The sequence below is a fragment of the Aythya ferina genome (genome assembly GCF_964211825.1).
Source record: "Aythya ferina genome assembly, chromosome: 16".
NCBI lineage: Eukaryota > Metazoa > Chordata > Aves > Anseriformes > Anatidae > Aythya > Aythya ferina.
The window spans coordinates 12,646,021-12,673,654 of record NC_140315.1 but is presented as its reverse complement, the minus strand read 5'-3'; the positions used below and the strand labels follow the sequence as shown (position 1 = coordinate 12,673,654).

Below are 27,634 nucleotides of genomic sequence, written 5' to 3'. Positions count from 1 at the left end.
TCAGCCAAGATTTGGATTTAATGACTTGCCCTTTTCCTCCCAGCTTTTTCTGCCTGGTCAGTTAAGAGCAGAAGTAACTTTTTTTCCCATGTATGCCTCCCTATTTTGAACCTCAATTGCTTGCTATTACCTCCAGCTGTGAACATCTTCTAGATAGCATTCCTCGGTACGCTCGCGAGTGCAACAGCACCCCAAGGATGGCTGTACATAAGGATGCTATGAACCCCAGGAGACAAAATCCTGCAAAGCCAGGAATTTTCCTCCGCTTTACTTGAGATTTAGAGGCTTAGCTAGTTGGGTACAGAGCTGTGTCTACTACTTCAATTGTATCCCTGCATGCAAAATAGTTGAGATTGTCTGCAGGAACTCCTGTAGGACTATAGGACAAGATGCATATATATAAGGTGCTCACGTGGTCAGCGGCAGGATGCGTTTCCTAACCTTGACTGCCTGTGTTAATGAGTGCTGTAGGAGCTAGCGTCTTTGACACTTGTTGTATGTGGATGAGGTGGTCGGAGGTCTTGGAAGACTGGGGTTGGGGACAGGGAGGACTCGCTGTCACTGTCAGTTGAGCTTGGTTGCTTAGCTTAAGCAACTGGGCTGAAATCAGGCATTTCTCCCTGTCATTCCCACTGCCCTTCTGTCTCTAGTACCGCTCTTGGAGTCTGTGGAACCGAAGAGTAGAAATGAAACGTGTCTTTGGAAGAAAACCCCTGTAGCCACAGTGGGGTCAGCATGGTCCTCTGCTGTCCCTGCATCCTGGCTTCGGTCACTGCTCGGTTTGCTGCCAAAAAGGCATCTGTGACGCTCTGCGAGGGTCCTTGCTCGTGTCACCGCGTCAGCCAGCCTCAGGGCAGGCTGCACGGGGGCCCTGCGGGGCTCAGGTGGGTGTGCAGGACGGGTGTGCTGTGCTGGCCGGGCTGTGCCTGGCCTGGCTGGGGCTCATTTTCGCAGATCTCAGACTTCTTGCAACATTCCAGCGAGTGTGTTTCTCTGAGGAGGGGGAGAGCAAGCCAAACAATGGCACTCGGCTAAACAGGCTCTTTCCATCCAGCTGTATAAAAGGCACCTCGGCACACTTGTAAATATGGGAGAGAAAATGGTGTCATCGGTCTGTAATAAGGTATTCCAGCCTCAGATTGCCGTCTGTCAATGATATTTTAGCTTATTTTCTTTCAGGAAGGAAAGTGAGCTTATTTTCTTTAATCTCCTGAGAAATTACTCCAGTTATTTACAGCATTGGATTTCCTTAAAAAAGATTGTGCTGCAGCCAAGGGGATTATTTGAGCAAATAGTGTTTGTTTGTTTGTTTTTTTCCTCTTTTGTTTCACTGCATTAGCTTATTTTAACGCAGTAAAGAAAATCTTAGCTAGACCATTGTGGAGACTGCTACAGGTTTATTTTCCATTTCTATTTCTCTGCAAGAAAAAACATGATACAGTATTATCAGCTACACACCCTTTAGAAGTAATGAAACCCAGAGTACCTGGGCTGACTTTAAAAGAGCCAATTTCTACAGTCATATTTCCATGCTTCTATTTGCTTTCTGCTTTGAGCCTCAGCTCATCGAAACTGCTGTATCATTTGGATGAGATCAAGCTAGAAACTTTTGGAATGAAAGCAGGGCTTTTCAGTCACCCCAGAGAACTGCTCCGGATGAACTGCCTGAGAAACCAGAGCCGGGGGCAGCAGTTAAGGTCCTGGCTTTGGTGCGGATGTGCAGAAGCAGGAGTCGGCACAGAGAAAGAGGTGAAGGAAAAGAACCCTTTTTGCCTCCAGCTGTTTGGGGCTACCTCAGTGAGGAGTGGTGGGTGAGCAGAGCGACAGGGGGTGGCCGTGGTCGGCCATGGTCCCTGCCATCGTTTCTGGGTCCTTCCTGAGAAATGTGTTTCTCTCTCCAGACATGTAACCTGCTGCATTTAGCAAGCTGAAGCAGGATCAGGAATTCAGGCTTTTAATTACACTCGAGGGACTCTCGTGAGATCAAATCCCACATCCTGATAGAAGGCAGCAGGGAAGGCTCCTGAAGGCAGTCGCGTGCAGCTACTGATGTGCAGATTTCAAAACTGGAAACATTTCCCCATAGAATCACTCTTCCCTAAATATTGCAACTGCCACTTACTGATGCTGCTGATGCTGGAAAAAGCTTGAAGAATCAACTCCAAGGCCCATTATTCTTTTTGCTACCAGCTAATGAATTTTCCCTCTGCCCTCGTACATTAATTTTCTTTTAGCAGGAGACTCCTTTTCTCCGATGACTTTCAACTATCTCCGGCGTCGGAGCTCTGATACCTAGTTAGTGCAATCTGTAAATGCAACTCTGCAGATACTGCTCCAGGGCAGATTTTGACCCTGAGCACTTCCTTCAAAAATAAATCCACAAAGAGCTGTGCACAGAACACAGGCTGGGGCTGCACCAAGAGTCGATGTGGGAAGCAGGAAGGGCAGCGTGGTGGTGGTCGAGTTTACCCTGCCACACACACTTGTTTTGGCATAAAAATACTCCGTTATGCCGACGTATTGCCACGTTGTGCAGCTTTAATATGGTTCACAAGTTATATTTGTTTGGACTTTTTCCCACAAAGTGCCTGTTACTGGAGTTATGCCGTCTGAGAAACTTGGCTTTTTTATTTTTCCCCCTAAAAGTAAGTTTCTACTTCATGATTAAGAACAAAAGCTTGAAAATATGATTTAAATGCATTTTAGAGATTCAGAAAAGCAGAAGATAAATAACTCATCATGTATTATTTTTCTGAAAGATAATACCTTATGTTTTTGTGAGGGCTGACTCGTGACTTAAATGCTGCCGGTTGGCAGCACTGTTGTTATAATTTATGACTAAGTTTGATTATTTTTTTTGTTGTTATCAGTCATATCTACATATATATATTTATATACATTGCAAAATGAATACATGTAACGCATGTTTGTACTGCAGGAGCTGTTTTCTCTCTATTGGGACTGACAGCTGTAGAGATACAGCGTTAGCGTGGAGGGGGAAGGGGCAGAGGTGTGGATGAGGTTTGGATGTGCTACCTCTGTACAGAGGCATAGAGAGGGTGGGGAGCTGAGACCCAGCAAGCATCTTCTGCTCCCCACATTGAGCATATCTATTTCAGACCTGCTCAGGAGTTATTGGCCCTCTTCTTGGTAATTTAAAGGTCGCCATACCTCGTCTAAAGCAGGATTTGTGGCTCGTGCAGCATGAAGGCCTCCTCCTGCGCTGCTCCGAGGGCTGAGGGCGGCGCTGGAAAAGGAGACAGAGCTCCTCGCTCCCTGCCCCTGCCTTCAGGACTGCACCTCTTCACAGTGTTTTTAATGAGTTAGCCATCTCCCAGCAGGTTTGGTGCTGAGCGAGGTGCCATCCGTCCACTTGTAAGCAGCCTCGCATAGAACAGAACCTTGATGCCAGGAGCTTTGGCTGATCTGACAGCCATGGGCCTGCAGCTGGCCTGGATAACTCGTGCTCGGTGTGCATGTGGCAGTGTGAGTTATCCCTGTCCGCAGAGCTATGTCTCAGCTCATAAACCGCTCAGCATCCTCACTGCAGCACCCAAACAGCCCTAACTCAATCCATTCACCACCGGCCACCTCTGAGTGGTGAGGGCAGGGGCCAGGCTGGGGCAGCATCCCTTGCCTGGGGCACCCTGGCTCTACGGACCTGCAGGAGGGATGCAAATGTTGGCAGGAGGATTCAGCTTGCTTTCCTTCCACAGCACCTTCCTCCAGCCCCAGGAACCTTCTTCCTCCCCATAAAGAAACAAAATACCATAGATAAATGCATTTATTGAGGTGCTGCAAGGTGGGACATGTTGTCATAAAGTACGCTGCAGAAAGCCGCAGTCCAGTGAGCAGTACTTTTTCTGTAGGTTCTCTTCCATGTGGAAAATACAGGATTTTGTGTGCAGAATTCTCTCACTTGGTGCAGAACTTATCAGGGGTTTGCAGTTTAGTAAAGCCTTGGTTTTGCAGCAGTGAGCAAAATCTATGCAGGAAGCCCATGAAAAACTATAGTAAAAAGGACTCGTGCACCCCAAATGTGGTGAACGGTGACTGCAAAGCAGCACTTCCTTCACTGAGAACTTTTGTCTGCAGGGAGAACAGAACGGACCTGTGGGTGTGGAACGTGCCGTGCTGCAGTCGTGGCACCGCAGAGCGGAGCTGGGCAGAGGGTTCAGCTCTGCCTGCCCCGGCAGCGAGGCGTCAGATGGGGCCAGGCTGGTGAACACCCTGAGAGTGTGTCCTGCTGCACTGCCCTGAGCTTCTTTAATTAGCTGCTTGGCTCCTTTTCTGATCCCACAGTTCACAGCTGTGTCTTCCAGTTACAGGAGGGCTTTCTGAAGCCCAAAGTTCAGCGCTTGCCTGGCTTCCTGGTGTCCCTGAAGTCCTGGTGCTGTGGCATTCGATCCATCAGCTCACCACGTGCTCGTTGAACCAGCAAGCAGGCAGCTACTGCGCTGCTAATAAATGCTCCGCAGGAGCCAGGAGAGTTTGTTTGAATGCGTATAGCAAGAGCACTGGAAATTTGATTTACAGTCTTCAGAGCCTCCTAAGGATTGCATTTCAAAATTAGGAAGGGAAAACCTATTTTTAACATCTTGGAGGATGCACAGAAAGGAGTAACTGCTTGCTTTACTTGCTTGACTTACACTTTTGTTCCCTCCTATCTAAACACGTTCTTGGTGCTTCGTTATTTCAGCCTGGAAAATTCCTGAAGGTTGCCTAGCTGGGAGATCTGGGGTGACATTTAGTTTAAGCTTTTAGACTAAAAACTATTTGAATGAATTTCTTCCTATGCTGTTTAACCACTTTGCTGATGTTCCCTCTCTGTTTTGGTAGAGCTCCACAGATTTAATCTGTACATATACTTTTGGGCCAATAAAGAATCATTTCAATCAATTTATTTCCCCAAATAAATTGAATAAAGTTTCCATTATATGTATTTGATTTTTTTTTTTTTCAGTGATAAATCCTTATATAAACCTCTTGATAAAAAGGATTCTGTAATTTCAGTCGTGACAAATGACATGGGGACCAACAAACCATTCAGATCAAGGCAGCGCCTTGCCCTGTGGAAACACAGCCTCTGCTCTTCAAAAATTTTATAAAGTTACAGAAACCATGAGGGCATGAACACATCTTCCTGCTCTCAAGGTACCCATGACATTTTCCAGCATATAGCTAGATCCTTCCCAGAGGCTGAAAGTACACAAAGGAAATCATGGGAAGTTTCACACAGCGTAACGAGTTCTCTGCCCTAGAAGGGGAGCACTGGGCACCTTCCTAACATGATTCTAAAGCATGCTGCACTGGTATTGGCAATTTGGCCACGATAGTTGAGCAGGATTTGGAGTATGACAGAGAAGTGTGTGACCATTTTATTGTTAGTTCAGAAGGCCAGTGCTTGGGCACATAACAGCAAAAGGGGTTCCGAACACATAAAGCACTGATTTGGGCATATGTGGTATAGTCAGGGAGCCTGCAAATCAAAGCACAAGCTAAAGAGCAGATGAAAGAATACTTGCACTTTAGGTGGTTTTGTTGATGTTGCTGTTTTTTCTTTTTTTAATGTTAAAAATTTGAAGAGTCGTAAGGACTGGTGGTCTCTGGAGGTTGGCTATTCTGTAATTGTATAAAAGAGACCCTGGACTTTTGTTTGTAAGGAAGGATCTTTAATACACATGTGAATACTGAAGGTAAGTAACTGTGTCCAGCTCTCTTGAGAGACAAATTCATTGCTGCGGCAAAGGTTTTCCATCATATCGCTATAATTTGATAATTTCGGTGCTGCTGGTAAGGGAGTCTACAGCAAAAGCTTAGAGAATTATCAGCTAATAGCTCCTGCAGGCCTGCAGCAGATATTAAACTCGAACTTTTATGAAACTGGATTTTCTTCTACAAAGCGGTAAAAAAGCATACTGAACCTGTGCTCAAAGAGAAAACATTTTCTCTGTTTGCAGGGGGAGCGTGGCACCCGCTAATTCAACGCTGCCCTGGGCCAGCAGCTCGCAGCGTTGGCCAGTCCTGTGGGCAGAGCTGGCGCTGGCAAAGCTTTACTCCAGTTCGTGCTTGGTTTCTCAGCTGCAAGGATGCAGACACAGCCTGCTTGGTGTTGGTGGAGGGCAGCAGAATGTGAAAGGTTCTGGAGAAAATGTGACGGGCACCTTTGCTTTGGGCAAGAGTTGTAGTTGGTAACAGCGTACCTGCAACCCCAGAGCTCAGGGGCTGTACGTTTTTGCAACACAGAGCTGTGATTCAAGACTTTTGCTACTGATTTCAGTAGGCTTAGGGTCATGTGCAGAAGTTGTAATAATGAGCAATTTAATAATGAAACTGTAGTTTGACAAGCATGAGGAAATAAAGGCCATAAGAAAAATATAAAAAACTAAAAATGGAATCTAACCTGCACTGGCACACTCTTGCTTGTAGCTAATGCACTGAGCAGATGGCATTATTAGGAACAGAGGCAAATACTCCAGTCACTATCTCGTTAGATAAATTTGGAATTGAGATGAACAATCAAGCAACATCCTTGGTATCGCCTAGGCGAAGAAGAAAGATTTCAGTGTCAAAAAATATTAAAAAAAAAAAAAAAAAAAAGGAAAAAAACAGCTGAGGGAATACTAGGTATTTTGAGTGACCTTCTGTTTTAATATATCTGTGGAATATGGGAAGTTGCCTTCATAAAAGCAATACACTGCAAAATTGATTATTTCAGTGCCAGCCATAGTGTATCAGCTGGCATTTGTGTGCTACTTTCGTGACTTGCACGATGAGAATAAATCATATATCATATCATATTTTAATCGCCCAAGTTTTATAGAAGAGCTCTCTGCGAGCTAAATGAGGCATGGTGAATACCCTTGCAGCTACTTATTAATACCTAAATTCTCTGCCTTGATAAAGTTGCTTTGGTCTACAGGTACTTGCTTGAACAAGAGAATTTTGATAGAGGACGAGCAAACCTGGGCCAGCTGCTTGCAGCACCTGCATTTTAGCTGCTTAGTGAGGCTCCTACCACAGAAGATTCCCAGGTGCTAGCAATGAGGACTGACCCTGGGGTTTGTAGGCACTGCAGCTATTTATTCCGCTCCCATGAGGTAAGAATTCACAAAATAACCTTAGACTTCAAAATATGGGGCCTCTGGAGGCTGGATCCATCCTTTAAAATTGTTGCAATTTTTTAAATGAGTGATAATCAGGCACCCTCCTAATGTGCCCGGTGATTGTCATCCTGACTTGGGCCCCTCGCTACAAGAAGGACATGGAGATGCTTGAGCGGGTTCAGAGAAGGGCGACGAAGCTGGTGAGGGGCCTGGAGAACAAGTCCTACGAGGAGCGGCTGAGGGAGCTGGGCTTGTTCAGCCTGGAGAAGAGGAGGCTCAGGGGCGACCTTATCGCTCTCTACAGGTACCTCAAGGGAGGCTGTAGCGAGGTGGGGGTTGGCCTGTTCTCCCACGTGCCTGGTGACAGGACGAGGGGGAATGGGCTTAAGTTGAGCCAGGGGAGTTTTAGGTTAGATGTTAGGAAGAACTTCTTCACTGAAAGGGTTGTGAGGCACTGGAACAGGCTGCCCAGGGAAGTGGTGGAGTCACCATCCCTGGAAGTCTTCAAAAGACGTTTAGATATAGAGCTTAGGGAAATGGTCTAGTGGGGACTGTTAGCGTTAGGTCAGAGGTTGGACTCGATGATCTTGAGGTCTCTTCCAACCTAGAAAATTCTGTGATTCTGTGACTTGAGCACCCTGCTGGCTGTCCAAAGAGTTTCTGTTGTCTTTGCGCTTCAACCTCTGGGTGCTGGGTGAGGCTCCCTTGCCAGCCTCAGCAGGCTTGGTGCAGCAGCCAGCACTTAAGGTTTGTCAGAGGCGTACATGACAGCCCCTTGTCCTTCTGCTGGTCATTGCCACCTGCCTTGCAGCCTCACCAACAGGTGCCCCAGAGGCACTCTGCAGCTGCTGAGGGGCTTGCAAAATCACCCTTCTCAGGGAACCAGACATCCAGAAGAATGTGAGCTAGACCAGCAGAAAACAGGCCAGTTGCCCCCAAGGGCTGAGAATTCAACACTTCTAGCAGTGAGCTTCCTCTTATTTTCTTACCTAAAGGAAATAAAATGTTCTGTACAGTCCTGGCAGCAGCACCTCTTCTAAAATATGACGTGGTGATAGGGTTTGTGGAGGACTGGTTAGTGTTAGGTCAGAGGTTGGGCTAGGTGATCTTGGAGGTCTCTTCCAACCTAGGTGACTCTGTGATGATGAGGCCCGTTAAGGAGATAGCTAAGTCAAGAAGTCCCCGTAATGGCAGGAGGCATCTGAGCACTGGAACGCACCCCAGTTGGTAGGTTCCAGGGCAAGAAGAGACCTCTATTGGTAGAAAGCTGAGTTTCAGCACATAGTGTGGTAAAGGTTTGACGGCAGTAATCTTGTGGTGCATGTTTCTCCTTGTAGCCTACAAGATAGCCTACTGACGGATCCCCACCAGAGCACAGAAGCTAAGAAACCCTTAGTTGTTACCAAGCCATGGTGATACAAGAAAGAAAATCTGTTTGCACTTCCCTCGTGTTTTCATAAGGTTTCTCTGACCACTGTGAAAACAGCAAACCACACCATGGGGTTGTTTGCCTGTGTGGGTAGAGGCATGGTATGCTCAGGTGGATGCGGTTGTTCCATCGCAGGGCAGCCCTGCAGGCCTGGGGGAGGCCACGTATAGGGCAGGAGAGCGAATCGCATCAAGGAGAGAGCAGAGGGAGGCAGGTATTTGCAATCAGGGAAAGAGGAAATAAATCCCCAGCAGCTGAGAAGGGCTGGTTTGGCCCAGTTGCAGTGTGGAGAGCAGCGAGCTGAAGCCAAGCCTGTGGAGGAGGAGAAGAACTCACCTGGACTATGGTAGGCTGGAGAAGAAAGTTTTAAAACTTTTACAGTTTGTTTTGTCTTTGGTGTTTTGTGCTTTTGATGCTGTAGAAAAATTAATTAGCGTAACTTGGTTTCTATGGGAGTCTGACTCTTTCAACTTGAAAGATATTTTAGTTTTTCATGGTTGCATGCAATAAGGGAAAGGTCTAGGTAAACTTGCCTCAAAGCCTTGTCTGATTTATGATCCTGTCTTGCCTACCTTATTTTTGATGTGAACTTGTGGGCTAGTACCCAGTGCTACTTGCATGTGTGTATATATATGTATTGCATTTTAGCAAAATGAAAGAAGGCTGGAAGGAAACGAAATATCAGTCTAACTCATTCCAGGTCAGCTTGGTTAATTAAAGAGAAAAACGTAGCCTGCAGCAAAGACCAATGGGGTCTAAAGCGTAGAGAACAAGCAAAGATAAAAATATATGTAAAAATAACTTGCTTTTGATCATCACAGAATTCCCCTTCTTAAACTCAAATCCCTGTCCATCCAGCACCGTTACAATTCCTGCGAACTTCAGTAGCAGTTCAGCTGTTTGAAGCCCGCTGTGATGGACAGCGTTGGTTTTACGGCCTTGTTTGGTGGCGTGGGGGGATAGAGGTGGTTGTTGGGGGCAGAATTTCTGCAGGGGAGTAAATGGAGAGGAGAGCCCCCGGGGAAGGGATGTCTCTGTCCCCGTGGGGAGAGCTGCGGGGTGAGGGGGGCAGAGGAGGCTGCAGGGGCTGGGGGAGCTGGGCAAGGGGAGGGGGAGGCCCGGGGAACCTGGGTGGCCTTGGAGCATGCTGAAATAAGCCTCAAAAAACAAAGTTTCTGGGAGACACAGGGTGTTTTATGGGGTTGGCACCAATGCTGGAAGTTGTTAAACCAGATTAAAAACAAAGCAGGCTTCTTTTTAAAAGCCTACTCTGTTCTACTGGGTTTGTTTCCTCGGTTTTAGAACTGCACCCATCAGCTGCCTGTTCAAAGAAAAAGTGGTGTTCAAACTCCAAAGCTCTTGAGGTCCAGAAAGCTGTCGCTTGCTCTGACTGTGCTGCGTGTCTCGTTGGGAGGGCAGTCCTGGGCCTTGCTCACCACAAAATGTTAATCAAAGATGTAACGAAGATGTGGAAGTTGGGCTGTGAGCGGAGGCTCTGACTTCAGGAACTTCATCTTGCTTGTGTGTAGCTTTTTTATCTTTCCAGTGATCCTTTCTGATAATGAGAATGTGAGTTATTCAAAAGGATTTATAAGTGTTGACAGTGAATTATTATTGGTCTATTGAGCGTTTAAATTGCAAATATTATACTCAAAAGCATGCTTTACGAGGCAAGCTCTTCTTGAAAGATTTATGACTACAGTCACATAGGGTATAGTAAATTCAGCATTGAATATGAAGCTGTATCAGTCACAGCCTTCCTTACTGGATTACTGTTTGCATTACTTGTGATAGCTGCTACCTGCTCACGACTCCTCAGCAAATTTCCTTGAGTGTGTGGCAGAGGCAGGAGAAGTTTTTTCTGGAAACCAGAAGTCGTCAGCTGACGTGGAAGGGCTGAAATCTGCTGGTTGTGTCTTGGGGCACGCTAGCAGAGGTGTGCTGCTTAAGTGGCAGGTGTTGAGGTCAGGAGTGAGTTGCAGCCCGTGGAAATGATGCCTTCAGCTGTGCTTCTGGACACCTGCTGGTGACCAAAGCAGAAACAGAGAAATTTAAGTAAGTAATGCCGTATTCTCCAAATTGTATGGTTTTGTGATGGACTGGCTGTGCTTTTTGGGTGCTTTTCTTCGGAAGTAGATGGAATTTACTAATAATTTGTTAGCATCTGAGATTCACTTGCTCACTTCTAGTTCTTCAGTGTGATGGCAACAGCTGATGTGCTGCAGCAGATGCAGCATCGCCTGCCCCATCCATGTGACACTGAACTGAACGCTGCTGAATAGTGAGTGACCCTTGAAATCCAATCTAATTTGAGTGAATTCCTTGGGTACGTCTCTTGCCTTTCCATATTCACGCATACCAAAAGTAATCAAAGTTGCCTTTCTATTCATTTTCTTTTGTATGACAGCCTAAAAGAGTTTTGGAGTGTAATTTACAGTACAGCTTCTGTGCTTTGCTCCATTCTGAAATAATTAGGAGATTATTTTGGTCAATATGCCTGAACTATGATTTAATGCTTTTCAATGGCTAGTTGCATTAGTGACTCTTTAAGGATTAGAAGCTTAATGAAATGCACACATCAGAGCAGTGGTTTAATCTTTTTCTCATAAAATCTTCACAACAAGATGATAAACCGTAAGAGCAAAAAATCATTTTGACAAACCTGTCTAGCTTTTGGGCTGTGTGTAGTCTGAGATAATTACCTGTGGGCCACTTCTGTCATATGGGGGATTTCTGAAAGGGCAACTTTCAGTTAAATATATAAATAAAGAGTAAGAAGTTTCTTACTCTTAATTTCTGGCCTTGCTGTTGCCTATGGAGCAATCTCCCTTCCTCGTGTGCTGTGATGGGTATGCAAACATCTCAAAGCACGTGTTTGCTGACAAGTCGCGTGGAACTTTTCAGTGTTTTCTTAAGAAAAAATCCTTAAATATTATACTGAAAGGAATTGCTCTTGTAAATCAACTAGTTCTGAGTCCATTTTCAAAATGTAACAGTGGAACAGCACGGAATTAACAACCTGACAGGCTTGGTGACTTGATTGCTCTCTTCTGAAGCAGTTTAGTCTCATTCTTATCAGTCAGGCAAAATCTCTTGCTCACCAAGCTGTGCTTCTTCAAGGTTGAGAAGGGAAAGGCTTCGTGTGGTAGCTGTGCATGGCCTGTGTGAAACCAGCTTCGTGTTCCAGGCCAGTTTGCAGCAGATAAGCAGCTCTTGCAGCCTGCATAAATGTGGTTGCTACTTCACACCTGTACTGAAGCCATTTTTTTCCTTTATTTTCCTCCATTAACTGGAGGGGATACAGGTAATAATAGAAGGAAGAGTCCTCTTGTAATTGATCCTATACCCCGCAGCCTTTCAACTCATGGCGCTTCTTGCAAGTATTTAACTCCTGAATGCAGCTGGAGAAGGGATTTATGCTGCAAAACCAGAAATTGAAAATTTGAATAACTTATTTAAACTTGCAAAAAAATGTTTTTGACCTTGGGCTAAATCTGTAGCACTGGCCTTCTGCAAGCTGTGATTTCTGGAGGAGGACTCGGATGCTACAGGACTTGGTCTCCCATCTCCACAGAAAAAAGATACCATGTCCCCAGGCTGTGCTTCAGGTGTGGAGGTGTTGCATGTTTGCACTGGGGTCCTTGCTCCTGGACTTGGATGCCTAGAAGAAAAATATATTTGATATATTTAATATATATAAATATATTGATAAAGCTGGTAAAAGGTGCATACTAGCATTACTTTTTAACCATGTTCAGTATAGGAACACTTATAAGTGACTGAGAAGAGAAAGAGTTCTTGTTTGTTTGTTTGTTTTGGTAGTAAACCCACTTATTTTTCAATTTCGTGAAAAGGCACAAAAAGGAATCAGTACAGGAGATGGGGAAGAATGCTGGCAGAAGCCTGGAGAGACTGGAAAAGATTAGAGAAGGCTGCAATAACACAAAACAAAGGAAGTTCAGTTAAAACTGTATTTCCATCACCCAGCTCTCTCGATGTCCATGAGCCTGGTTGTGGCTGCCACTGCAGGTGCTTTTTGACAGGTGTATTTGACAGGAAGGCAAATGGGATGTTGTGAGCATAACAAAAGTTACATTCTTTAAAACATCTTTAAAAAGGATGGAGTAGAAAAATAAGGTGGCTGAGGTTAGTTTCTCCTCAGACTTCATTCTGAGCCTTGCATGTTCCTTTCTATTAGAGCTTTTCTGTGGGCACTGTTGAATTGCTTTGTAAATGGTTAGAAAGTGGGTAGCACCCCTTAAATGCTGTGGTTCTGCCAGAAATAATGTGGACGGACAGTCGACGGTATGGTGAGTATAAGAAGTTATGCACTTTAATATATTTCCAGCAGTTTTTGCATGCTTTTTTTTGTAGCTCAAACACGGGGGAAGCTGGGGGATGGAAGGGGAGCATCATTTCTTAGATGTATATAACAGTTTGGGGAGGAGGAGAACTAGCATAGGGGAAATCTCATTTATCATTGGTACTACTTCTAAACCTGGACTTGTAAGACAGATGTGAGGAGGATGAATAAGACTCCAGGGAGGCTGAAATGTATTTTCTTAGGGATAATGGCAAGACTTGCTAGAGAGCTCCTGTTTCCGCAGACTGGATGCCCTTAAGCTGCTATGCTGACATCTCTCTCTGTATTTCTGTCTTCCTGGTAATCAAAGCCAGAATAATTCTCAGTTACTACATTTAAATGAACTGCATTCTGGTATTGTGGTTCAGCTGAGATTTTTCTAGCAAGCTAGGTGTTGTAGTGCACTTTGAGCTTGAATGTAATACAGAGAATGTGTATCTACTGGTTACCAAAGCAAACTCGCAGTCCAGGGAATATTTATGTATTTGACTTGGTGATGTTGTAGCTGAAAACTAAATCATTTACTTAAACTGATTTAGAAAAAGGAAAATATTGGTGTTTTTGAAAGTAGACAGGTTATAAATACATGCCTTTCATCAGAAACCTGTGCCAAAGCAAGTAACTTAGAAGTTGTTTTTTGACTCTTTTTAAAAAATCCATAATTTAATATTTGCTTCCTAATAATCTAATTGACTGAGCTCAAACGTTCTGACCTATGTCTGACTGTGTTTGATGTACAATGTGCATAGCCTGGCAAGATGCACTATTGCAACCTTTTTTCTTTACCTCTGGGGTGAGGGGATGCTTGAACAGCTCTCCCCATCTCTGAGATGCTACCAGCAACTGCTCATGCTTTGCTAACTGAGCTGCCCAGCTACACTGCCTCGTCCTTTATGCTTGTTCACTGTCTGTCCTTCCCTGCCTTGGTGCATGTAATAAGAAAGTAGCTGACTCCAAGTAGTATTTTGAGGGCACAGTCCTGATTTGGATGCGAATTGAGAGGTGGTGTGAATGTAACCACATCTACGGGTTAGGGAGGGGGTGTAGATGATGCCAGGACAAGGTATAGGAAACAGAGGAAAGGGGAATGTGATCTTGTTGCCTCCATAAACAAAGCCTGTAGTATAATAAATGGCTGAATGAACCTGCTGGTAATGAGGAAAATAACAGCTGTGGGAAAATCATGAGCTTAATGTATCCAAGGTGGGACAGTTTAACAGGAGCAGGTAAGAGCCGTATTCTCAAGCTTCTTGAGAATGAAGTAATGACAAACAAAAATCAATTTTTCTTCAGTATGCCTGGTAATAAAAGCTGTTCGCTCTTTAGAAGTCTAACAGCCCCAGAAATCAGGAGATGAAAGTACAGACCTGGGAAGGATCTTAAGAGAGTAGTACCTGCCACAGACGAGCTGCCCTGGAAATCATTTCAAGTTGGCTAACGGCTGAGGAGGCAAGGTGGGACTGGAGCTGTGCGTGGGGGAGAGCTTGTTTGAAGAGAAGCAGCACACAGCTCATTAAGGTATGTGCTGCAGGATAGACCAGTCTGGCATTTATAATGGGAACTCGCAGGTGGCTGCTGGCAGGAAGCAGCTGAGAGGGGCTCCGAGCTGCAGGAATTCCTGGCGGCAGAAGCCAGAAATGTGCAAGGCTTCTGCCTTGGCTGCAGGGGTTAATAAGCCTTTCCCTTATAAAGTGCTCAAGTTTTTAAGTGCTTCCAGTGGGGTAAGGATTAATTCCCATGTCTCCTCACCTGTTGAAATCATAAGTGGCCTGGTGTCCAGGACTGAGGTATTAATAACATGTCATAAGCACAAAGAACTGGCTTTTACAAGCTCAAGTAAATAAACTGGGAGCAAGAAGGGAAAACAAAGGAATTTTTGCCTTGCTTTGGAAGAGGGCAGGCTCCTGTGAAGCAATAGAATTGGCCATAAACTGTTAGTGTATGGACTTGTGTTGTTGGAAATCAAATAATAAGCTTTTCAGCAGTGCAGAGGGAAATTAAATGTCCTGGTGAATGGGGAAGTGGCCGTGCATGCTAACAGAGGATAAGCCACGAGCTGGTCCCTGCTGAGGGCGTATTGCAGTAACAAAAGAAGGAAATTGCTGAATTCAAGGATTCTGGGCCAAAGGCAAATCTGCTTGCAAGAAACTAAAACTACCTTTGGGGATAGCTTTCAGAATGGCAGGGCTCTGGGAAGAGCTGACTTGCAGCCAGCCTGGGTGAAGGAGGCTGGGTGTACCGAGCTGACCTGCTAGGGAATGCCTGCCTGGGGAGGAGGCGGGGGTCCAGCCGAGATGCTAGAACACAGGGCTGCCGCTTGTCCTCAGGGAGAGTGCTGGGACACGAGTGTCAGAAAGCGAGGACAGCATCAGAACACTTGTTATGAACGGAGCAGTGCAGGTAGCTGAGCTAGATGTGCCATGTCACGTACAGGGTATGAAATTGTTCTGAATGAAGTCTTCAGCTTAGGGGGGTTCCTGTGCTCTGAGCGCACCCGACTTGCTGCATGTGCTGCCTGTTAGTGTCCTTGTGGCTGGAGGGGGAGAAGTGGCAGTCAGCAGGCTGTGATGTGTGTGAACAGCTAGGCAAAGGTTTAATCCAGTTTAAATGCTATAAAAAGGTTTATCCCAGGGAAAACATGGAATTTTCGGAGACAAGGAACTCTGTTTAAAGACCTGTTCTGTAGTGAGGCTTTCCATACCAGCTTTCCATCCTGATAGGAATGACTCTGAGCATCCCTCACTGGAAGAGGTGGCTCAGAGATGATGACAACCAAGTTCTTACTCTTCCTGGACTCAGAAGTGAAATCCTTGAGAAGGGAAGGATGCACTTGGGGCAGCACAATGCCCTAGCCATGTTGCTGTCTGAGCACACGTACCCTGCAGGCCTATTAAATGGGTTATGCTGCTATTGCAGCTTTCTGCTTAACATCCATCACCTGCTTGGCTGCATCATGTGCAGAGAGGGTTTTCTGGAAGCCTGCAAAATACTGAAGGTCCTCGGACCTCTTTAAATCATTTCTTGCTGGTGTGCAAATGATGCCAACCAAGCTCTTGTGTGAAGCAGTTGCTTGTTTTCTCCTGGAGATATAGGTTATTGGCAAAGAGTCTATTGGAAATCTTCAAGGAGTACATAGCTAATGAAGATCAGCTTCAGAAAGTTAATTTAAAAAAAAATAAAATAAGAGTTTAAAATGCATCTAAAATGAGTGTTTTTGTGGTTGGTGTGTTTTTCTTTAAGAAAGCCATCTGAAATTGAGAAATGAAATGGCCTGTGAAATACTGGAAATGAGATTCCAACACGTAAGCAGTGCAGAGGGACCTCAGGCTTGCTGAAGGTGTCAGCTGTGACTCCCGGCTGCCAGGAGCAAGCCTTGGGGTCAGCGGGGTGCATGTGGTCTGGTAACGGGGATCTCAAGGCATGGGTTAGGGAGCAGGAGGAGGTGAGATGAGAGGGCATGGCCAGCTGTAGCACAGCTCAGTGTCTGAATAGGCTTGGGCAGTGCTCTGGGGCAGGGACCTGCAGATGTCCTGAGGCTGTGCAGGGAAGGTGGTGTAGCATTGCTGTGGTGCCCTTCACAAGATGCTGGGGCACACCCTGACTTCAGGTGTGTCTATGAGCAAACCAAGGCTTTCTCCCCTTTTTTCTCTTTCTTTAGCACAATGATTGAGACAACTTTGTGCATAGATTGAGGTCTCTGTTCTGAGCTATTGGTTGGGTTTGTTGAGAAGTTCTGTGCTGTGTGAGTGTATGAAATCCAAAAACTGGTTTGAGATAGCAACTCAGATCTAACTGGATTTTTGTAATTAACCTGCGGGCTGGTTGGACCACAAGGTGATGGCCAGGCCCAGCACACCAAAGCAGCCATGCTGAATCCCATAAGTTATCTGTCTTGCACTTGGGATGCTCATCCTTCTCCAGCAGTAAGTTGCAGCAGGCAGTCCCTACTGCATGAAATGACCTGAGATTTGTCATTGAGTACGATTCCCTTATTCACCTGAAGATGTGCTAGCCAGCTGGGCAGTGGCTCTAATTCGTGAGAACAGAGTATGTAGAGCAAGCAGGAACCTGCACCAGACTCTCTGAAAAAAGTTGTTCTCAAATATTTCCCAAGAAGTGCTCCCATGTAGGCAGAGGATCTCTGGAAGGCAGCTGAGCGGCTCTTTAATGAAAACAGATACCTGCTGGGAGGATATGGAGATAAGCAACTTCCCATTACCTAAAAGTAGATGTAAGCCGTTTGCTCACTGATACAAGGAGGGTGGTGAGCTGTGACTGGCTGTGCTGGGAGAAAATTTCCCATAGCAGAGCATCCGTAGTGCACCGAGCAACCCGGGCACGCTGGCGTTCACCAGCTTAAAGGCTCTGGAGAGTGTGAGCCGTGTTAATGCGGCTATTTACAGCTTGTGGGAGCCTTCAGTAGGGAGAACTCTTAACCTTGTGTTGCCTGACAGTGGCAGGTGAAGTTCTTGTAAATAGTTTCATTTATTTTTTGCGCCTGTCCATTTAGAACAAAAAGTTAGGCGCTGCGTGGGAAATGAAGGGTTGTTCTTCTTCCGCGCTGACAGCTAAATGACTGGATCTGCATCGCCTGTTTGCTTCAGCGTACTGCTATCGTAATGGAACATTTTCAGCGGATTAAGGATTTGTTTTAAAAACAGTTGATTTGGCCTTCACTATAGCATTAAGTTCTGTTATTCTGCTTCCTGTGAAATAATTTCTCTTTTGTTGTCTCGGAGCGAAAAATATTTCAACCACTTGGCAGGAGAATAAACAGGCATAGCTTCCAGATAACTTGTTCAAAGTTGCACAAGTCTCTTAAAAAAAAAAAAAAAGAGAAACAGCTGGAAGTGAGGAAGCTTACTGCTTGCTTACTGCTTAACACCTTCTTACGGTAAGAAGTTGCTCAGTTCCAATGCTTTTATTACTGTTATTGACATAGGTTCAGTTTTGAAGTCATCAGATGAAAGAAAATCAGCTTCTTGAGACTCCCACTGTAATCTGTGCTTTGTGCCACTTCTTAAGGAGTTTTGGTTTCATGTATGAGAACAGGGAGAGCTGGTAGACTTAAGGTGAGGATATATTCAATGTAGAAGCTCTTAATCCTGACATCTTTTCTGTAAAATAGCTATTTCTCAGTTGTAAGCATAAATGTCAGTGTTCTGTTGTGTGGGTTAGCAGCACGTTGTGCAGCCTCAACTGTTTTTTAGCAAACACTCATTTTATTCAGCAGCACTGTGTGCATACGTTTGAGCTCCCGTGGGTAAGAAGTGGGAGCATGTTGATGTGAGCCAAATCAAAAGCATTCCTCAGCGTGGTCACTGATCTCTCCTAGTGGCAGGAAGACTGGTAAATGCAGGTGGCCTCTGTGCTTCAGTCAGTGCAGATCCAGGATGCTGGTGGGATGAAAAAACAAGGTTGGATATCAGAAGAACGTTGATGCTGGTGAGAAGCCCTTGGTGAGCTATGTGGCTGCATGGCCTGGGAAACAGTTGGGAGCCCTGGAGCACAGGGTTAGTGGTGTGGCCGGCTGGGGACCCCCTTCCTCCAGCTGAAACGTGCTCCTGGGTAGTTGGTTGTTGGCCTCCTCCTACAGCTGAGCTTTGATCCCTTCCTGGATGAAGTGTGGTGTGCTAGAGGGAGTTCCCCAGTCTAGATTCCCTTAACGTTACTCCTGTGTTTCTCTTTCCAAGTTTTCCTTTGGAACAGGACTGATGGTTCCCAGCAGCCTGCAGGGGAACTATGTCTATGGAGCGTGCTCACAGTGACTTTCAACACGCTTAGATTTGAAATTATTTATTATTGCAGCTCACATAAGGCAATGTGCAAGGCCCATGACGGGGTTCATAGCTAGATCAAGGTACTGTGTGTGCAGCAGGTCTGAGCAGAGCTCCTGGCTGTGTTGGCATCTGGTGCTGCTGTCACGCTGGAGGTGTGCAAGATGCAGGCACTGGGCTGGCAGTCTGTAAGGCCTATGACAAGCGACTGATGTGCTTGGTAACTTCTCGTTGCCTGCTAACCCATTTCCTCTGCAATCACTTGTTTCATATGAGATTGTGTAATTAAATGGATGGATGCCAACAGACTGGACTGCCAAGTCTGCATGTGCTGTCTGAACCTGTGCTTTCTTTCCAAACAAAAAAAAAAAAAAGGAGGGGGGAGACCTATGGCTTGTGAATGCCTAGGTGGGAGAGCACTAAATAAGCAGTGTGAGTGCCTGATATTCAGGGTGGTTTGAAATCAAGTTGTATTTTGTGAGTGCCTGTTGGTATTTTTTCATTGTAGGGCTCTAAGTAGCACTACGGTGCTGTTCCTGTGCTATAAATTCCTGGAGCTGAAACTATAGAAGTAGGCAGAGCCACCTCTCAGAAAGAGCCTGTAATTGCATTTTTGATGACTCAAGGCTGGTGTTTGTCTTTTGTGTTTGATGCTGGCAGGTAACATGTAACAAAAAGGCTTTTGAGTTAACACCTAATTAAGATGGATGGAGAAGGTCATAGCCCTGGTAGAGCTATTGGTTCAGGCTGTCAGCTGCCTCAGTAAGACATCAGCAAGAAGATTTACAGGGAACTGTTTTGTGCATCCAGGATGGGAAATGTTATTTAAAAATCAATTGGTAAACAAAAGTCCTGAGTTCTGCACACAGAGATAGCTGTCTGCCAAATGCAAAAGCCAAGGTACTTGGCTTATTTTCTTGCAGGAATATTGTGGTAGCTGTTCTCTGAAAAGCAGTGTGAGGGGTTAGATTCACGTGGGGGAGCTGGAGATGTTGCTGCTGTGTTCATGGGTGTGTGGTGTAGGTGCACCTATGGCTTAGGTGGCAGGATCTATCTAGATAGAGCAGCCAAGGGCTTTGGCTGATGGAGCCTACCTCTTAGCTGTGGTTTGTAGCCTGTAGTGCTGTCTGTGCTGGCACTGCTGGGACCCAGGGCAGCACTGTGCTCAGGGCTTGTCCCTGTTCCTATTTCAGTGATCGTGTTCCTGAGTGAGCGCCTAATCCCAAGCTGATGCTAGGCTTTGGATGTAAGCTGTGCATGGGCTTTAAGTTAACTCTTTCTCATACGGAACAGGGAAGGGAAGCAGAAGATGAAGTTTTGGATAAAGCTAGCTAATGCTTTTCAGAGCCTGGCTGTTATTTGTGCAGTGTGGATGAGCCAACACTGAGGCATGGTCAAATCATCTCATTAACATCAGGTGGACAAGGTGGGCAGACCCTGTCCTGAGAGGGTGATGTGGTTGTGCCCTTAAAGTAGGTGGGAACTGGGTGCCAGAGCTGCAGGAATTCATGGTGCTCTTAAACAGGATGTGCAAAACCAAATTAAAATGCATGGACTGCTTTAATCTGCCTGTGAGTTTGTGGCAAACAGAAGCATAACCCGTCCCCTATCTGAATGGAATCCTTGTACCTCGAATACTTGTACCTCCAACCTTACTGCTCTTGCTTGCTTTTACAGTATGTGTAGCTGAGAGCTTCTCGAGCCTTAGGTAAGGTATAACTAGGGAAACCTTGCCTCAAAGTGGAGAGCTGAAAGAGGCTGGTGCTACCAGGTGAGCAATACTCAAATTCATTTGCACGGGCAAATGCTTTGCACCACTTCAAAACTGAGGATACCTGATGAGAAGTGCTGTTAGCTAATGGCAGTACAGAAACTGGCTTCAGCCTGGGTGATTCCTTCTAGTTGAAAATGAGGTCTTGGTGGTGTCTTCTGAAGAATGAAAGTGCTTTTCAGGAGGGTATGGGTAACCCAGATGTGAGGCTCCTTTGCACAGGGTGGCTCAGCTGTGTCAGCAGGGCACAAGTACCTCGGTCTAGTGTTGGATGGCCTGGTAGGTCAGAGAAAAATCCCCCCTCAACTTTTCCATGTCATTTGGTTTGTGCTAACTGCAACCTCGTGCCTTCATGTCAGCTTGTTACTGCAGCCTCCTACGTGTTACTTAGCAAGTTGGCCCTGGTATGGTTTCTCCTGCTGCTTCATATAGTTAAAATATATATATACACTCCTATATACAGTAAATGTATATGGGTAAACAAGGAGAATTTAGAGGTATTTACAAACACATGGAAAGACAGGAGACTTAGCTATTCTGTGAAGGTGTGTGGGTATCATAAGCAGCTTTATACTGGTTCAGATAGTTAAGAAATGCTCTCTTGTATATACATTTTCAATTTTATTCTTGCCTTTGCAAATAGGTACTACAGCAAAATGTTACGATTTAAAGAGAAATATAGGAAGATAAAGAAAAGCCAGTCCTTCAATAATATGAATGGGGCAAAGCTGGGGTGTGGAGGGGGAGGGAGCAATAACATAAGTCTTTTCAGCACTTTTGTAAGTATGTAATTACTGATTTTAGAGAAATTTTAGCTAGAATTAAATCAAGTCCCTTTATTTTTGTCTGGCAGTACCTTGGATTAATTATGGGGAGATAAACAGCAATTTTTCTATGCCAGAAGATATTGGAGCTCTCCTGATCTAGATACTTAGTGAAGAAGGGAAAAAAGTCGAGAATTTGGACTGTGACTCAGAGCATCCATTCGTAATGCACCTCTTTAGTTTTTACAGGCCCCATTCAGGAGTAGAATCTGTTCTGATTAGCATGCAAGAAAAATCCTCGATCTGAAGGTGTTTGTGTTTCAAGTCGACAGCACAGGTCAGTGGTATTTTGCAAACAGCCCTTGCATGGTAAGGACTTAGAGTGGACCTGAGGATTTCTTCCTACTTAAAGACCTGGAAAGTAGCCATTAAGGTTTGAGGGTGCATGACTTTATTGAGCAGACCTTGTTTTCATTTTAAGGGCCTTGCTTTCATTAATACCCTGGCTGAGTGGAAGAGGCTGTGCAGGAACGTGGGCAGCACTCTGTCCCGGTGCATTCAGGTGTGTGCTGCTGGGAGGATGGGGATGGAGGAGCTGGGCTGCTGGAGTCATCAGCCAGAAGATCTGCTGGCTCTCAGCTGGGTTTGGGTTTGAGAAGGGATGGCTGCTCCAGTCACACCTGAGAAAATAGAATGGGAGTTTAAAAGTGTATGAGGAAGAGTGGAGGAAGGTGTTTGTGTTTTGTTTCTTTAAGTCAAACATTGCTAAAGAATGGAAACTCAGACGGGTTGACAAGAGGAGCTCACAGAATCACAGAATTTTCTAGGTTGGAAGAGACCTCAAGGTCATCGAGTCCAACCTCCAACCTAACGCTAACAGCCCTCCACTAAACCATATCCCTAAGCTCTACATCTAAGCGTCTTTTGAAGACTTCCAGGGATGGTGACTCCACCACTTCCCTGGGCAGCCTGTTCCAATGCCTCACAACCCTTTCTGTAAAGAAGTTCTTCCTAACATCTAACCTAAAACTCCCCTGGCTCAACTTAAGCCCATTCCCCCTCGTCCTGTCACCAGGCACGTGGGAGAACAGGCCAACCCCCACCTCTCTACAGCCTCCTTTAAGGTATCTGTAAAGAGCAATAAGGTCACCCCTGAGCCTCCTCTTCTCCAGGCTGAACAAGCCCAGCTCCCTCAGCCGCTCCTCGTAGGACTTGTTCTCCAGGCCCCTCACCAGCTTCGTCGCCCTTCTCTGCACCCGCTCAAGCACCTCGATGTCCTTCTTGTAGCGAGGGGCCCAAAACTGAACACAGTACTCGAGGTGCGGCCTCACCAGAGCTGAGTACAGGGGGACGATCACCTCCCTAGCCCTGCTGGTCACGCTGTTCCTAATACAAGCCAGGATGCCGTTGGCCTTCTTGGCCACCTGAGCACACTGCTGGCTCATATTCAGCCGACTGTCCACCATCACTCCCAGGTCCTTCTCTGCCTGGCAGCTTTCCAACCATTCCTCTCCCAGCCTGTAGCTCTGCTTGGGGTTATTGCGCCCCAGGTGCAGGACCCGGCACTTGGCCTTGTTAAACTTCATGCAGTTGACCTCAGCCCATCGGTCCAGCCTATCCAGATCCTCCTGCAGAGCTTTCCTACCCTCAAGCAGATCGACACACGCACCTAACTTGGTGTCATCTGCGAACTTACTGAGGGTGCACTCGATGCCCTCGTCCAGATCATCGATGAAGATATTAAAGAGGACCGGCCCCAGCACCGAGCCCTGGGGGACGCCACTAGTGACTGGCCTCCAACTGGACTTGGCTCCATTCACCACGACTCTTTGGGCCCGGCTATCCAGCCAGTTTCTAACCCAACGAAGCGTGCGCCAGTCCAAGCCAAGAGCAGCCAGTTTCTTGAGGAGAATGCTGTGGGAGACGGTGTCAAAAGCCTTGCTGAAGTCAAGGTAGACCACATCCACAGCCTTTCCCTCATCCACCCAGCGCGTCACTCTGTCATAGAAGGAGATCAGGTTCGTCAGGCATGACCTGCCTTTCATAAAGCCATGCTGACTGGGCCTGATCGCCTGCTTCCCCTTCAAGTGCTGCATGATGACTCTCAGGAGGATCTGCTCCATGAGCTTTCCTGGCACTGAGGTCAAACTGACAGGCCTGTAGTTTCCTGGGTCTGCCCTCCGGCCCTTCTTGTAGATGGGCGTCACGTTTGCTAGCCGCCAGTCGATTGGGACCTCCCCCGATAGCCAGGACTGTTGATAAATGATGGACAGCGGCTTGGCCAGCTCCTCTGCCAGTTCCCTCAGTACCCTTGGGTGGATCCCATCTGGCCCCATCGACTTGTGCACATCTAAGTGCCGTAGTAGGTCACCAACCAGTTCTTCATGGATAATGAGGGCCACATCCTGCTCCCCATCCCCTTCCACCAGCTCAGGGTACTGGGTATCCAGAGAACATCCGGTATTGCCGCTAAAGACTGAGGCAAAGAAGGCATTGAGCACCTCCGCCTTTTCCTCATCTCTTGTAACTAAGTTTCCCCCCGCATCCAGTAAAGGATGGAGATTCTCCTTAGTCCTCCTTTTTGTGTTGATGTATTTATAGAAACGTTTTTTGTTATCTTTAACGGCAGTAGCCAGATTGAGCTCCAGATGAGCTTTGGCCTTCCTAATTTTGTCCCTGCACAGCCTCGCTACTTCTTTAAAGTCCTCCTTAGTGGCCTGCCCACTTTTCCAAAGCTTATAAACCCTCTTTTTCCTCCTAAGATCAAGCCACAATTCTCTGTTGAGCCAGGCCGGTCTTCTTCCCCGCCAGCTCGTCTTTGGGCACGTGGGAACAGACCGTTCCTGCGCCATTAAGACTTCCCTCTTGAAGAGCGCCCAGCCTTCCTGGACCCCTCTGCCCTTCAGAACCGCCTCCCAAGGGACTCCACCAACCAATGTCCTGAGCAGCTCAAAGTCAGCCCTCCGAAAGTCCAATACAGCGGTTTTACTGGTCCCCTTCCTGGCCTCGCCAAGAATAGTGAACTCCACCATTGCGTGGTCACTCTGCCCTAGACAGCTCCCGACGATCACGTCCTCCACCAGTCCTTCTCTGTTTGTGAAGAGAAGGTCTAGCGGGGCACCTCCCCTGGTAGGCTCACTAACCAGCTGCGTCAGGAAGCTATCTTCCACGCTCTCCAAAAAAGAGCTGCTACAAAACAAGGCACACGTGAGGTTGAGGAAGTAACTGTAAACATCTCTCAAAGGCAAAGATCTAGTGAGGATGACTAGAGGCCTAGAAATCGGTTAGAATATTTAGGAAATGATAATTATAACGCTTCCCCCGTGAGTGAAGAATCCCTAGATTCCCATTTGAGGATCCCCCTGGGGACCTGTGAGTGGCAGTCCCTGGTGAAGGATGGTGCTGGGCTCTGCCCTGCGGGACACGCCAGCACTGGGGGGCTTGGTTTGGGGGCAGAAGAGGCTGTGGGCTCTGGGGGAGACTGTTCTCAGGTGAAAATTCAGTGGTTTTCAGCCTGCCCTGAGCAGTGGGACAGCGCTGACTTGGGGATGTTGTTCTGTTCTCTTCCTCAGGTGGTTCAGCCTTCCTTGAAACTGCTGTTACTGATGAGGTGATCCACTGGGAGGAGACAGCAGCTGCTGACTGCATGCAGTCCTTCCCTCTGCCCTGGTTCATCAGGCAGCTGTCGCTGCTGGCCCCCTCCCAGCCCCCTTGCTATCGGGCACAAACCAGATCTCCATCACTAACAGCTATTAGCATGCTGCACTACAAAGTGCTTCGTAGCCTTTCGATCGTATATGTTTCAAATGATTCTACTTCAGCCAAACAAATTGTCCGGGCTTAATTTCCAAGAAATCACTGTCAAAATTGCTGAACCAGTTTAATTCTAAAGCCCATATTTATACTGAGCTGCGCAAATCACACTGCCGGCCGAGGTTACAAATGGGAGAGAGAAAAGTTTAATCAGAAATGAGATTAGATTTGAAAACATAGAGTGTTAGTGATTGCTGAGGCTCAGACAGGGTGTAAAGTCATAGATTTTCTTAGCGGGCTCAGAATAGCTCGCTCGGGGAAGCTGAGGAGCGCATATGCCCTGGTGCTGACAGCGGGAGAGTGCGGTGGTGGCCTGAAAGCAGGAGCCTGTTATTTGTGGCGGGTTGCTGTGAAGTTGTGTCTTGGAATGAAGCTGAAGTGGGAGGAAGAAAATCATTCAGAAGGCGTGTCCTGGTGCCAAGTGGAAATGGGGGACGGAGGAGAAATGAATCAGGTTGTGCTGATGCTTTGGGAGGTCTGACTCACCCCCGATGGCACATGGAGCCCCCGTCTCCCTCCGAGGTGAGCAGCGAGGGGCTGCTGGCTTCTCAAGCAGTTGCTCAGCCTCTGCGTGAGCAGAAGGGCCCATGTGCTGGAGTTGGGAGAAGTTGGTGAAATGGCATCGCTCAGTGGCTGCCAGCATCTCCCTGCTGCACCAGTAAATCATGAAATGGTGCTCACTGATACAGAGGGTCAACTGTGAAGGCTGCCCTCACCCAGCCTGACCTGCGAGGTGCCTTTTTATATTGCTGTTTGTGTGACTGCGGTTGGATGGAGCCTTCTTGCTGCTACCTGTTAACAAACAGTCGTGTAAATGCTGTGCCTGCATCCCCAGACCTGGTCTGCCTGGCGTGCTGCTGCACCGCGCACCCAAGCACCCGCTCCCTCCGTACGAAGGAGCATCAGCCTGAGGCGGGAGGAGCAGGAGACATCAGCGCAGGGAAACAAACTGTTTTCTCAGTTAAAAAGAAAAGAAAAAACACATGCTTGGCAGTGCTTCAATGTTTCTTGGATAGCTGTTGATCGTTTCGGCTGTGGGAGGAAAACTGAACCTTGAAAAGGAGTGTTTTGTCTTGGGGGAAATGGATGGATTTTTTTATTTAAACACTTTCTGTTTTTCTAAGTCACCTCTTGTACATTTCTAAATAGGAAACAAGAATTGGTACAAACCTGCTGTCATTGCAACATCCCCCACACTTCATGATGAGCTGCAGAAAGCTGCAAGAATTCCTATACTTGGGAACTGAGCAGATCCCTGTCCTGATACTTGCACAGATTGTGCTAGCTTACAGTCACAGCGCGGAGAAGCAAGGCATAGTAGCAGCTTCTTTTCTTGCACGTAAACCTGGCTGTGGTCAGTCATCTCCCAGCCTGTATTAAATCTGGGAGACAAGGGACAGGCTGATGGGAAGGGCAGCCCAGGAGCAGCTCTGCCATGGGTTAGGGGCATAACACATCACACCAGCCCCTGCCAAAACGCCAGTGTGACTCAGGACTGAAATGCACATCTGGCCCCAGCAGAGGTCCTGATTCATTTTTCCACTAAACATCAGTGAGATTGTTCCTTTGACTGGTTATTTCCTAGGCTGGTTGATAATAGCTTGTATTACTCTCTTGCACCTCTGTTTTTCACCTCTTCTCCTAATATTTGTTCATCGAGTATGTCTGTCTTGCTCACGTGCATTTTCAGTGTCTGGTGGGCTGTGAATCAGAGGTGCCACCTGGATTTATGAAGGTTGTGCCACCGATGTAAAGGATTTTCCCTGTAGCATGAAGTTACTGCCTCTCCCCTTCCTGGACCTTCTTGGAGTATGCTTGCTGTGGGGGTAGGATGGGGAGAGATGGGGGAGTTTAATTCCTTGGTGGGTGATACCTGCGTGCGAAGTGAGCCAACAGGACAGTTGCTAGTAGTGAACAACACAGAAATGGCAGAGCCCCCAGAGATACCACCCATTTATCTGGATTAACACAGCAGGCAATGACAAATGCTGCACATCAAAATAACCCTGCAGTAGGCAGAGATGGTGAATAATCCAGTCCTGGGGAAGCCTCCTACCTTGTTTAGATCTTGGTACTCAAAGCTGTGCTTTTGAGATATCTGTAAAAGTGCCTGGGAGTGCATTGAGTGCAGCCATTTCCCCCAGAAATGAGGTGCAGTGTCTGAGGGAAAGCCTTTTGCTCCTTTTCACACTTGCATTGGATAAGTCGGGTAGGATTTGTGGTGCTGAGGTTACAGCTGCAGACTGGATTTCATATTCGGGTCTTGTGGTCGCATGGAGCACGGCGGCCAGGTGCCCAGCAGGGCTGGCTGCTCCATGCAGAAGCGAAGGCTGGGATACTGCACTTCATCACTTAATAAAAGTCAAAGCTGATACAATAAGCTCAGCACTTCCCTTGTGGATAGGTAGCACAGGTCTTCTGAAGTGTCTCCTGTTGTAAGCCAAGCTTTGGGTGGGCTGATACTCGTGTTTAAAAAATGTTCCTGACATGCAGACACCTGACTGCCCAACTCCTTTCCTGTTGTGTTCTTATTGCAGCTTCACAGGATGCTGGTTAGGCATAAACTAGATTGTGGAGCTGCTGCTGAGAATAACTATTGCGTTTGGTCTTT

The 27,634-nt window shown here is 46.7% G+C and overlaps 1 protein-coding gene and 1 long non-coding RNA gene across 2 annotated transcripts in view; both read left to right on the top strand.

The window, feature by feature from the left end:
* Nucleotides 1-27,634, top strand: part of PTPRT (protein tyrosine phosphatase receptor type T) — a 573,321-nt gene that overhangs the window by 71,277 nt on the left and 474,410 nt on the right. The gene's annotated exons all lie outside the window — the stretch shown is intronic.
* On the top strand, nucleotides 14,225-26,303 carry LOC311445482. Its single transcript, XR_014698435.1, has 2 exons — nucleotides 14,225-14,416; nucleotides 24,783-26,303. It is a non-coding gene; the product is annotated as an uncharacterized lncRNA (long non-coding RNA).